Source organism: Nomascus leucogenys, chromosome 20 (genome assembly GCF_006542625.1).
Source record: "Nomascus leucogenys isolate Asia chromosome 20, Asia_NLE_v1, whole genome shotgun sequence".
In the NCBI taxonomy this organism is placed as follows: Eukaryota; Metazoa; Chordata; class Mammalia; order Primates; family Hylobatidae; genus Nomascus; species Nomascus leucogenys.
Genome location: NC_044400.1, coordinates 45,943,386 through 45,954,195, shown reverse-complemented (window position 1 = coordinate 45,954,195; position 10,810 = coordinate 45,943,386). Strand labels below are relative to the sequence as shown.

The 10,810-nt window shown below is 44.4% G+C and overlaps 1 non-coding gene across 1 annotated transcript; it reads right to left on the bottom strand.

The window, feature by feature from the left end:
• Positions 1-2,820: 2,820 nt before the first annotated feature.
• LOC115832013 lies at positions 2,821-2,882 on the bottom strand. The gene has a single exon (XR_004027488.1). It is a non-coding gene; the product is annotated as a U7 small nuclear RNA (small nuclear RNA).
• Between the last annotated feature and the right edge of the window lie 7,928 nt (positions 2,883-10,810).

Sequence of the window (10,810 nt, the reverse complement as noted above, 5' to 3'; positions counted from 1 at the left end):
AGGCAGGTGGATCACTTGAGGTCAGGAGTTTGAGACCAGCCTGGCCAACATGGCAAAACTCTGTCTCTACTAAAAAAAAAAAAAAAAAAAAAATAGCCGGGTGTGGTGGTGGGCACCTGTAGTCCCAGCCACTCAGGAGGCCGAGGCAGGAGAATCTCTTGAACCCTGGAGGTGGAAGTAGCAATGAGCCAAGATCACACCACTGCACTCCAGTCTGGGTGACAGAGTGAGATTCTGTCTCAAAAAAAAAAAAAAAAAATTAAATGAGGTCCTAGCAGTTGGGCCCTAATCCAACAGGACTTGTGTCCTTATAAGAAGAGGAAGGGACACCAGGGATTCATGTGCACTGAGGAAAGGCCATTCGAGGGAACAGCAAGGAGGCAAATAAAGTCTGCAAGTCAAAGAGAGAGGCCTCAGAAGAAATGGACCCTTCTGACACCTTGATCTTAGACTTTAGAACTGCGAGAAAACACATTTCTGTTGTTTAAGCCACCCAGCATGTGGTATTTTGTTATGGCAGCCAGAGCAAACTACTACATTAGATTACACCATCCTCTCTGAAAAACCCTCAGTGGTTTCCCATTTTATTCCTTGCTAAACTTGAAGTTCTTTAATAAGTTCTTTGAAGTTAAAGTTGAATGACCTTCAGGGTGCTAGGCCATCTAGCCCCACTCCCTTCCCCTAACCTTATCTCTTGCTGCTCTGGATCATTCGGTGCTAGCCATGCAACTGTGAAAGGAAAATAAAACTTAGGATGCCAACTCACTCTACCAAAAGAAAAAAATTAAACTGAAAGTTGAATCATGCAAGAAGCTGCCTTTCCTCTTGTTCCTAAGCAGATAGCGACAGATAAAAGGCCAGGTATCTCCACAGGTATGCTCACTTTACCTCGAGGTGCCAATTTACTGAGGGCGAGATGAATACACAATGGCCATTCCCCTGCCTTCTTTTCTCTTGCAACATGTGGATTCAGTAACATGACCATACTCATCCTCTTTCCCCTCCAGCCCACTTTTTCCCTTTAAATATGAAGCCCTCAAAATCATCTCTGGAAAAAGGCATGGACCACAGACTGTGCCTGTGATTTTGTGTTCCTTTTTTTCAGGCGTGTCCTTAATCCTGGCAAAATAAATTTCTAAGTGACTGAGACCCATCTCAGATACTTTTTGGTTTACACAACCTCCACATGTTTGCCTCAGGGCCTTTGCACTGGCATCTCTGCTGAGAAGCCATTTTCCCAAATACCCACCTGGTTCACTCTCTCACCTCTTTCAGGCACTCACTCATTCCTGGGCACCCTATCTAAAAGAGCACCCCCATTCCCCAACCCTAATGCCTTCCTCTCTCTGGCTTTTTTTTTTTTTTTTTTTTTTTTTGAGGCAGGATCTCACTTTGTTGCCCAGGCTGGATTGTGCCCAGTGGCACAATCATGGCTCACTGCAGCCTCGACATTTTGGGCTCAAGTGATCTTCCCACCTCAGCCCCTAAGTAGCTGAGACTACAGGCCTGTGCCACCATGCCCGGCTAATTCTTTTTTGTAAAGATGGGGTTTCACTATGTTGTCCAGGCTGGTTATTATTATTTTTTTTAGCACCGATCACCTGTCTAACATACAATGTATTTTACTATTTATTTTTCACTGTCTGCCTCTTGCACTAGAATGACCTTTCCAAGAGGGTGGGATTTGTGTCTGCTTTTTCACTGCAGATGTCCCAGGGTCTGAACAGTGTCTTGCAAAGTACATAAAGTCTGCAAGTCAAAGAGAGAGGCCTCAGAGAAATGGACCCTTCTGAAACCTTGATTTCAGAACTGTGAAAAAATAAATATCCCTTGTTTAAGCCACCCAGCATGTGGTATTTTGTTATGGCAGCCAGAGCAAACCAACACATTAGATTACACCATCGTCTCTCAAAAACCCTCCGTGGCTTCTCACTTCACTCCTTGTTAATGCTGAAGTTCTTTAATAAATTCTTTGAACTTTTTTTTTGCATAAATGAATATATGATTTGACAGGCAAATTTAAATTTATTTAGTTATCAATGATGCAGACCACTTCTTCCAAAAATGTTTCAGTAATTTTACTCTAGGTTTTGTCTATTCATGTTCTTCAGTTATTTTAAAAGTTAGGGTCCAGGCTAGGCATGGTGGTTCACGCCTGTAATCCTAGCATTTTGGGAGACTGAGATGGGAGGATCGCTTGACGCTGACAGTCAGAAATTAGCCTGGGCAACAAAGTGAGACCCCATCTCTACAAAAAAATGTAGAAAATTGGCCAAGCATGGTGGCACGTGCCTGTTAATCCTATTTGGGAGGCTGAGGCGGGAGCATTGATTGAATCCAGGAGTTTAGTTGCGCCACTGCACTCCAGCCTGGACAGCAGAGCAAGACCCTGTCTCTTAAAAAAAAAAAAGTTAGGGTCCAAAGATAATGCTTTCTCTATATTGCTACTGCCTCTCCTTCGAACATTACTAACTAGTATGAGTTATGTATTAAAAAGATTAAACCCTCTCTCTGCCATATTTTATAACATAATATTATCGGTTTGTGGTTAGCCTTTTCATGATTTTTTACAACAAAATAATTTACATTTTTTATGTAGTTAAATTTACTGTGAGTACTTTTTCTGAGGTGAGGTTGGTCTTAAAACAGCAGCTTTTAATAATTCTGTCAATTTCCCAAGAAATCTCCTGGTATTTTATTTCCAGAGACTCCTCTGATGCTCATTCATCTGAAACTCACTCACTAGGGACAGGTGACAGTAAGTTGTTTTTCTATACGGAGTGCAATTTATTTATTTATTTATTTTTAAAGAATTGTCGGGGGGACTTTCTGGTAAAAACAGGAAAGCCTGCTAGACAAATTCTAAAACAGCTGTAACACAAAGAGTGTGAGTTTTTATAGCGGTAACCACACATGGATTTTACCCTCATGAAATTGTAATTGTCAGCGAACAGTCATGTGCGTTTAGGATTTTTTTATTGGTGCCATCCAGGGCCCAGTCCCACTGGATTGGCCTTGAGTTATATGGCTGATGGTCTGTTTCAGCCGCAATGTACAGGGCTGTCTAATTTCCTATGCTGCCTCCCATCCATCCTCCTATGCCAGTCGCCAAATTAGTAGCCTCCTCTACTCCAGTCCCACAGGGCCTCCTGGCCTCTAGCAACAAGATGAGGAAACTCAGGCACAAAAATGTTTAAGCAATGTTCTAAAATTTACATACTGAGTAAGAGAGCAATATTCAAAACATTTAAAACTAGCAAGATGTTGCTAGGAAACAGAATAGAGACACACACATATACACAGCAAAAAGAAAAAAGCCTGACCAACCAGAACAGACACCAGTATGAACTCTAACCAGTCAGAACAGAGGCCAGCTGTGAATGACAAGTATGGTCTCGCTACCAAGAACAGGCTTTATTCCAGGAGCCTGGCAGCCTCTATTCTTGAATGCATCCCCCTATACTGTCTCATCACTAGACTTCACAGCAGAGAAGCCTGATAGCCAATTTCAAGCTCTCCTGTGCCATTGAGGAATCTCTTCCTGTTCCTCCTAAGCCTTCAGCAAAGCTGAAATAAATGACTCAGCACAGGTTGAAAGGTTGATACTCACCTCCGTGTACAGCAGAGTCATGAAGGTGAGAGGGAAGAGTGAAGCTGGGCACACACATTGAAAAGATGCAGTGTTAGGGGCATTTAGGGTAATCTGCCACCTGGAGAAAAGTTATGAGAAGGCAAGACCAATCCACGAAGCAACGGGGAGCCACCATTTATACAAGGAGTCACAGTAATTCAGCATTCCCCAAGAGCTTGAGAAATCTGTGTTAGGGAAATAGATTTCCGGCAAATATATAGAATGTGGTTTCAAGATATTACCATTATTATTATGTTATTAAAGGAATGGAGGCTGGGCGCGGTGGCTCACGCTTGTAATCCCAGCACTTTGGGAGGCCGAGGCGGGCAGGATCATGAGGTCAGGAGATGGAGACCTCGGTGAAACCCCGTCTCTACTAAAAATGCAAAAAATTAGCCGGGCGTGGTGGCGGGCGCCTGTAGTCCCAGCTACTCGGAGAGGCTGAAGCAGGAGAATGGGGTGAACCCCGAAGGCGGAGCTTGCAGTGAGCCGAAATTGCGCCACTGCACTCCAGCCTGGGTGACAGAGCGAGACTCCGTCTCAAAAATAAATAAATAAATAAAGGAATGGGTGAGCCTGGAAGAGTAAAATGTTAGGCATGCTTAGCACACACACATTGAAAAGACTGGGGAAGGTTTAAGAACATCATCTTCAGAGTCAGACAGACCTCTAGATGTGGCTCTGACATTTACAAATTAAGTGACCCGAATCAAGCCTCTTCCCATAAATCTCCTTAATCTGTACAATGGGTATAATAGTGATGTCTACTCCCATAGGCTAGCTGTCAGGGCTAACAAGAATAACATGTGTGTCCAGTGGCTGGGCACAGTGAATGGAATGTTCAGTCAATGTTGGGCACTGCTGCACAGAGCAAAGACATCACTACCGTCATCATCATCATCATGATCTCTGAAGCATTCTTAAGTGCCTAAAAATGTAATCACAAAATGAACCTTGCAGCAAGGTGGCCAAAAAGAAGCTTCCAGTGATCATCCCCTTGGCAGGAACACCAAATTGAACAACTATCCACACAGAAAAGTTCCTTCATAAGACCCAAAAATCAGGTGAGCAATCATATGTTAAGGAAATCACATCATGTTAAGGAAATCACATCATGTTAAGGAAAGAGGCACTGAAGAGGGTAGGAAAGACATTCTTGAATCACTTACACCACACACCCCCAACCACTGGCAGCAGCTGCTTGGTGCAGCGAATCTGTGCTTGGGGGAAGACAGTGCAGTGATTATGGGACATTGCATTGGCACTCATTGCTGCCCTGTCACAGCAAAAAGAAACAAGGGGCAGAACTCTGCTGATGCCCACAGGAGAGCATTTAGACTAGCCCTAGGGAGAGGCAAATCATCTATCCCAGTGGCAGGAACCTGAGCTCCAGCAAACCCCGCCACCCTGGGCTAAAGTGCCCTGGGGTCCTAAATAAACTTGCAGTGCAGGCCACAGGGACTGCAATTCCTGGGCAAGTCCTCCTGCTATGCAGGGCTTGGAACCAGTGAACTTGGGATGCACGTGACCTAGTGAGACACCAGCTGGGGCAGCCAAGGTAACACTTCCATCACCCCTCCCCCAACCCCAGTAGCACAGCTCACAGATTCAAGAGGGATCCTTCCCCTTGCTTGAGGAGAGGGGAGAGTAAAGAGGACTTCACCTTGCCAGTTGGATACCAGCTCAGCCACAGTCCAGTAGGACACCAGGCAGAGTCCTGAGGCCCCCATTCCAGGCCCTAGCCCCCGGACAACATTTCTAGACATACCCTGGGCCAGAAGGGAACCCACTACCTTGAATGGAAGGACTCAATTCTGGCAGAATTCATCACCTGCTGGCTACAGAGCCCTTGGGCCCTGAGTACTCAGCAATGGTAGCCAGACAGGACTCATCACAGGCCTGCGGGGAGACTCAGAGCCATTCTGGCTTCAGGTGAGACCCAGCTCATTCCCAACTGTGGTGGCCACAGGGAGAGACACCTTCTGCTTCAGGAAAGGAGAGGGAAATGTAAAAGTGACTTTGTCTTGAAGCTTAAGTACCAGCTTGGCCACAGTAGAATAGAGCACCAAGTAGGTGCTTCTAGGCCCCAGTTCCAGGCCTTGGCTCCTGGGTAGCACTTACAGACCTGCCTTGGGCCAGAGGGGAACCCACTGAACTGAAAGGAGAGACTCAGGACTTGCAGCATTCACCACAAGCTGCCTAAAGAACTCTTGGGCTGGCCAGGCATGGTGGCTCACGCCTGTAATCCCAGCACTTTGGGAGGCTGAGGCGGGCAAATCACCTGAGGTCGGGTGTTCAAGACCAGCCTGGCCAACATGGTGAAACCCCGTCTCTACTAAAAATACAAAAATTAGCCAGGTGTGGTGTGCATACTTGTAATACCAGATACTTGGAAGGCTGAGGCAGGAGAACCACTTGAACCCAGGAGGCAGAGATTGCAGCGACCTGAGATCGTGCCACTGCACTTCAGTCTGGGTGACAGAGCAAGACTTTGTCTCAAAAAAAAAAAAAAAAAAGTAAATAAATAAATAAATAAATAAATAAAGTGCTGAAGGGAAAAACAAAAACAAAAACTTTTATCCTGGAATAGTATATCCAGAAAAAATATCCTTTAAACATGAAGGACAAATAAAGATTTTCCTAGACAAACAAAAGCTGAGGAATTTCATCAACAGCAAACCTGTCCTACAAGACATGCTACAAGGAATTCTTCAATATGAAAGAAAAGGATGATGTTCATGAGAATAAGAAATCATCTAAAAGTAGAAAACTCACTGGTAATAGCAAGTACACAGAAAAACAGTATAACGCTGTAATTGTGGTGTGTAAAAACTACTCCTATCTTGAGTAGAAAGACTGAAAGGTGAACCCATAAAAAATAATAAGTACAACAACTTTTCAAGAATTAGACAGTATAACAAGATATAAATAGAAGGAACAAAAAGTTAAAAAGTGGGGGATAGAGTATAAATAGTTTGTTTATGCAATCAGTGCTAAGTTGTCATCAGTTTAAAATAATGGGTTATAAGATATTATTTATTTGCAAGCCTCATGGTAACCTCAAATCAAAAAACATACAATAAAAAGCAATAGGCCTGGAGCGTTGGCTCATGCCTGTAATTCCAGCACTTTCGGAGGCTGAGACGGGTGGATCACTTGAGGTCAGAAGTTCAAGACCAGCCTGGCCAACATGGTGAAACCCTGTCTCTACTAAAAATACAAAAATTAGCCAGGCATGGTGGTAGGTGCCTGTAATCCCAGCTACTTGGGAGGCTGAGGCACAAGAATTGCTTGAACCTGGGAGGTGGAGGTTGCAGTGAGCCGAGATTGTGCCACTGCACTCCAGCCTGAGCAACAAAAACAAAAACAAACAGAAAAAAAAAAACCAATAAATTAAACATCCCACTTGAGAAAATCACCTTCACCAAAAAGTAGACAGGAAGAATGGAAAGAAGGAAGAAAAGAAACCACAGGACAACCAGAAAACAGCAAAATGACAAGAGTAAGTCCTTACTTATCAATAGTAACATTGACAGTAAATGGACTAAACTCTTTAATCAAAAGACATAGAGTGGCTGCAGAGATTAAAACAAAAACGATGTGTTGCCTGTAAGAAACACACTTCACCTATAATGACACATGTAGACTGAAAATAAAGGAATGGAAAAAGATATTCTATGCAAATGAAAACCAAAAAGAGCAGGAGTGGCTACACTTACACCAGACAAAGTAGATTTCAAGACAAAACTATTCAAAGAGACAAAGAAGTTTGTTACATAATGATTAAAGGGTCAGTTCAGCAAGCGGATATAATAATTATAAATATATATGCACCCAAAACTGGAGCACTCAGATATAAAGCAAATTATTATCAGACCTAAAGAGAGAAATAGGTCCCAATACAATAATAGCTAGAGATTTCAGCACTCCACCTTCAGCATTGGACAGATCATCCAGACAGAAAAAGCCACAGAGAAATATCAGGCTGGGCGCAGTGGCTCACGCCTGTAATCCCAGCACTTTGGGAGGCCAAGGTGGGCAGATCACAAGGTCAGGAGACTGAGACCATCCTGGCTAACATGGTGAAACCCCATCTCTACTAAAAATACAAAAAATTGGCCTGGCGAGGTGGCTCACGCTTGTAATTCCAGCACTTTGGGAGGCCGAGGTGGGCGGATCACAAGGTCAGGAGATCGAGACCACAGTGAAACCCCGTCTCTACTAAAAAATACAAAAAATTTAGCCGGGCGTGGTGGCGGGCGCCTGTAGTCCCAGCTACTCGGAGAGGCTGAGGCAGGAGAATGGCGTGAACCCAGGAGGCGGAGCTTGCAGTGAGCCGAGATTGCGCCACTGCACTCCAGCCTGGGCAACAGAGCGAGACTCCGTCTCAAAAAAAAAAAAAATACAAAAAATTAACCGGGTGTGGTGGCAGGCACCTGTAATCCTGGCTACTCAGGAGGCTGAGGCAGGAGAATGGTTTGAACCTGGGAGGCAGAGGTTGCAGTGAGCTGAGATCACGCCACTGCACTCCAGCCTGGGCAACAGAGCGAGACTCTGTCTCAAAAAAAAAAAAAATTAAAACAATTGAACTCAGGGAGATAGAGAGTAGAGTGATGATTCCCAGAGGCTGGGAAGGGTAGTGGGGATAGAGGGAAGAGGGAAGTGGGGTGGTTAATGGATACACAAATATAGTTACATAGAATTAATAAGATCTAGTATTTGATAATACATCAATTTATTGTACATTTAAAAACAGCCAAAAGAGTATAATTGGATTGCTTGTAACACAAAGAAAAGATAAATGCTTGAGGTGATGGATATCCCATTTACCCTGATGTGATTATTGTAAATTGCATGCCTGTATCAGAATATTTCATGTACCCTCATAAATATATATGCCTACTATGTACCTACAAAAATAAAAAAATTAAAATTAAAAATAATTTTTAAATACATATACAGAATAAAAACCCAAGTAAGACTGGGTGCAGTGGCTCATACCTGTAATCCCAGTACTTTGGGAGGCCAAGGTGGGAGAATCACTTGAGGCCATGAGTTCAAGAGCAGCCTGAGGAACATAACAAAATCCCCATCTCTAAAAAAAATTTTTTCTTTTTTTTGAGACAGAGTCTTGCTCTGTCGCCCAGGCTGGAGTGCGGGAGCACAATCTCGGCTCACTGCAAGCTCTGCCTCCCAGGTTCACACCATTCTCCTGCCTCAGCCTCCCGAGTAGCTGGGACTACAGGCGTCTGCCACTACGCCTGGCTAGTTTTTTGTATTTTTAGTAGAAACGGGGTTTCACCATGTTATCCAGGATGGTCTCGATCTCCTGACCTCGTGATCCTGCCCACCTCGGCCTCCCAAAGTGCTGGGATTACAGGTGTGAGCCACCGCGGCCAGCCTCTAAAAAAATTTAAAAGAAAATTAGCCAGGAGTAGTGGCATGAGACTATAGTCCCAGCTACTCAGAAGGCTGAGGGAGTGAGATCACTCGAGTCCAGGAGGTTGAGGCTGCAGTGAGCTATGATTACACTGCTGCCCTCCAGCCTGGGCAGCAGAGCAAGACCCTCTCTCAACAAAACAAAACAAAACAAAACAAAACAAAACAAAACAAAACACCCAAGTAGGGATGCTTGCATATATCCTCTTAACTTACAAATGACAGAGGAATAGAAAGCAATGCTAAAGTAGCCAGGCATGGTGGTGTGTGCCTGTGGTCCTAGCTACTCAGGAGGATGAGGCAGGAGGATCACTTGAGCCCAGGAAGAGGAGGCTGCAGAGGAGCCGAGATCATGCCACTGCACTCCAGCCTGGGCAACAGAGTGAGGTTCTGTCTGAAATAAAGAAGGAAAGAAAAAGAAAGGAAGGAAGGAAGGAAGGAAGGAAGGAAGGAGGGAGGGAGGGAGGGAGGGAGGGAGGGACGAGGGAGGGAGGGAGGGAAGGAAGGAAGGAAGGAGGGAGAGAAGGAGGAAGGCAGGTAAGAAATGCTGCCAGTCAGGAGTAGGAGAGGCCAAATCAGTGAGTGATGAGATCAAGTTGCTGTGGGCAGGGAAATGGGCTGTGAGTTCAGGAGATTCCCAAGGAGCTAACCAGGAAGATTTTAAAAATGGGGAGATCGTTAATGTGGCTTGAAGGAAGAAGAGAAGGGAAGTCTTTGGGGCAGGGGTTTGATTGTCCACAGATCTGTTAAGAGAATTGGGGAGCAGGTAAGTAGTGGTCATAAAACATGGCAGGTAATGAGAAATGCACTGTATAGACTAAGAGGGCCCCTCCATCGGTCAAATTTTATCCTTTGCTTTTTCATTGCCTCTCTGGGAAGTGTAAGGTGGTCATTGAGTAGGACCAGTTGATTTCATCCTTTTACATAGTAACTTGATTAACATGTTTTCTATGTAATTTTTGTCACATTGGTGAGGGGAGGGGAGGCCAGGGGAGGGCAGGGGAGGGGAGGGAGGCTCGGTGGGGCTCAGTGAGGTATGTACTCTCATGCCTTGTTGTAGAAAATGTGAATTAGTACAACCTCTTTGGCAAGCAACTTAGCAATATGTCTCAAAACAGCTTAAAAATGGCCATCCATTTGGGTGCAAACTTTGAAGCAAACTTATAGAAATAAATGATCAGAAATGTGACTAAGGAAAGGGAGGCCATCAGTGTTGTATATATGAGTAACAAAAAGCATAACATATTAAAAAGAAGACTATAAAGAAACTCATAAAATTTTGAGCAGTTGTTATATCTAAGGATCCTAGGTAGCAAGGAAAAAAAAAATCCCATGATGTGCCAGAAACTTGGATTGTGCTTACAATCCCGGTGAGTTTTTCCAGTCAAGCTCTCTTGCTTTGCCCTCTCCAGTGTCTCTCCTGTGGGGGTAGGGCCTGTCCAAGTCCCGTCATGCTTCAGTACCTAAGCAGGTGCATTCGCTCCCTTCCTGTGCCTGGAGTCCTGCCATCCATTGCTCAACTCCAATCTCTTGTTGTTTTAACATTTGGCCTTCATCCCCAGGGCTTCTCCTGGCTGCAGTTCTTGGAGTCAAGTTTCCTTTCATGAAGCTGCAGTTTGCCAGCTAAGCCAATCACAGATCTTGGGACTGGATAGAAATGACCTTCTCCCCACCCCCATTTTCTTGACTCTTCCTTCTAAGGGTCTTCTCTGAAATCCCTAGATATGAAAAGAGTGATAC